Here is a 2,500-nt window from a genome sequence, read left to right as displayed (position 1 = left end):
TATGGTTTTTGTGGTCGTCTCGCATTCTGACAGCGTTAAAGTTATATTTTTGCTATGACGAGCATGTCTTTAAGAGATTTACTCCTTTTGTATGATCTTAGATAGACCTTTTTCAGCAAAGGCTAATTTTTTTACAAGGCTCCGTTGTTCGATCAATATCTGTTTACGGATTTTTAACTGCTGGGTGGTACGTAGTGACAAAAGGCAAAAACCTCTCGTTAGTCTTTTTCCTTTTTGTAAAAGCCGATCGCCTAGTAGACTGCTAGTAGTCCCTTTCTAAATAGTCGCGAGAGCGTGCGAAATAGCCGAGAGCGCGCAGCGCGGCGAGACTGGAGCCAGGAGAAAAAAACGAGAAGAGACTGGGGGAGAGGCGAAAAGAAAAAAACTAAAACTGTTAGCTAAAACTGTGGGTCCCAAAATTATGTAAGGCACAAAATATGTCACTCCTTGCACACCTTTCCGCCTGTTTCCTACATACAAATCCGCTCTCCCGCGTGATAGCCCGACGCTCAATCAACTGAGCCACCGGTCAGAACTGCAAATTCAAATTACGTCAAGGATTTCCCATTTTAGCCGATTTTTGTTAAATTTGGAATATCCCCCGAAGTTTTGGAACCTGTTTTTACCTTAAAAGGAAATTAAATTGGTCCTTAATTTCACCATAGTGATATGCATGTAATCTAATTATTAAGGAACGTAAATTAAAGGATCGGATCAGTATCAGAGGTTTTAATATATTTAAAGCACTAGTGGTAAATAGCAATGCAGAAAACACCATCAACTGATCGGACACCCGAGAACTAGAAAAGTCAACAGAAAACGCCATCAAGATCTGACGCCCGAGAACTAGAAGAGTCAACACAGACGGTAAAAGAAGATAAAACCACATAGAATTACTATTACTGTCAGTTTCAAACGAGAAAGAAAGAAGAGAAAATCATCAGCTCCTTCGTTCAAAACGTAAGCCGGGCCAGTATGTTTGAAAACTCTACGGTCACACTGAATAATTCATCTTTCGTGAATGGAGTTTCCAATGTGGCGGTACTCGAATTGACCAAGGAAGAGAAGGCCATTTTAATAGCAACCTATTCCATCATACTCCTTGTCACGTTGATTGGAAACGTTTTTATCATACTGGTGTTTTCCAAGTACAAGCCACTTCGAAAATCAATCAATTATTTCGTGGTCAACATGCATGGCCGTCTCCGATCTCTTCACTCCCTTGACCATAATGCCCTTTACAATTGCAGAGACACTATCTTCAGACCCCTTTCTTTCCCGGCTTCAGCCGGAACTTGCAAATGTCTTTTGCAAACTTTGCTATTTTTTTGCTAATGTTTCTGTGCTGGTCTCCATCCAGAGCCTTATGCTGATTTCAGTGGACAGGCTTATTGCTGTTGTCTTCCCCTTAAAGATAAAACTACTCTCGCGCAAAGTGCGTTTAGTCTGCATCCTGGTTTCGTGGATTGTGGCCATAGCTGCTCATGCTCATTACCTTCACATATTCCATGTTTCCTGCTATAGACTACGGAAACCAACAATAAATACAATACAGCTATGTTCATCGTATTCTACCTGGTACCAGTGTGTTTGTTGACTATCATATACAGCACCATAGCTTGGACTCTAAAACGAAGACAAAATGAAAGGAGAAAGATGTCCGAATTTAAGAGATCTCGAGACCCTGCAAGTAACAGACAGATAGTCAGATTGTCAATAGCCATATTAGCTGCTTTTATTGTCTGTATTGGCCCATTGTTTGTTTGCTCTTTTATCATCATATTTAAGTTTCATGGGGAGATTCCCCCTGAAATAGATGCGAAAATTCCCAAAGTCATTGTATTCATCATAGGAAAGATGTTGCTTCATTCGTGGGGAGCCCTCAATCCCTGCATCTGCTTTGCTTTTAGTGAAAACTACCGAACAGGTTTCAAACATTTAGTATTTGGCCGACGTCGAGCTGGCAGAACAGCCTTTCCACAACTGGTGAGCATAATGAACATGACATTGGTTAGCCGAAGAACAAAAAGGAGCTCAAGTTCCGATCACGTCAGCATGAAGAGTGTCACTAAAGCTCAACAAGAAAGGCTTAAACGTGTGGGAGCAGAGAAAGAGCAAGGTCAAAAACAAAAAAATACTACCGAGAAACAAAAAGAAAAACCTATGATTGAAGAAATAAATCGTGAGGAGAATGCCAGTCTTCTCTAAATCAAGTATACTATAGCTTACAAGGGTAAAGAAACTTTTCAAACAGCGATATAGGTTTACTGAGTTTTGAATCTCGGACGGTTTGTTGTAAGTTGTTGTACATAGAGATCTGTAGAGGTGTAAGTAAGATGTATTGATTTCGTATTTCAGTCGCTTTCTGCGGCTTTTTAAAGAAAGGACACTTTATGAAGGTCAGCTACATGTTAACATTCGTGCTCATCAGTAGAAAATAAAGCTGTTTCGTCTTATATTTTGATCCAAGACGCTAAACTTAAAATGCCGTTGTGATGAT

The 2,500-nt window shown here is 40.1% G+C and overlaps 1 pseudogene; it reads left to right on the top strand.

The window, feature by feature from the left end:
• Positions 1 to 2,500, top strand: part of LOC137999348 (neuropeptide FF receptor 1-like) — a 3,027-nt pseudogene that overhangs the window by 343 nt on the left and 184 nt on the right.

This window comes from Montipora foliosa, chromosome 4 (assembly GCF_036669935.1).
Source record: "Montipora foliosa isolate CH-2021 chromosome 4, ASM3666993v2, whole genome shotgun sequence".
Taxonomy (NCBI): Eukaryota; Metazoa; Cnidaria; class Anthozoa; order Scleractinia; family Acroporidae; genus Montipora; species Montipora foliosa.
The sequence above is the reverse complement of the archived record's forward strand: the minus strand, read 5'-3'. Positions and strand labels throughout refer to the sequence as shown.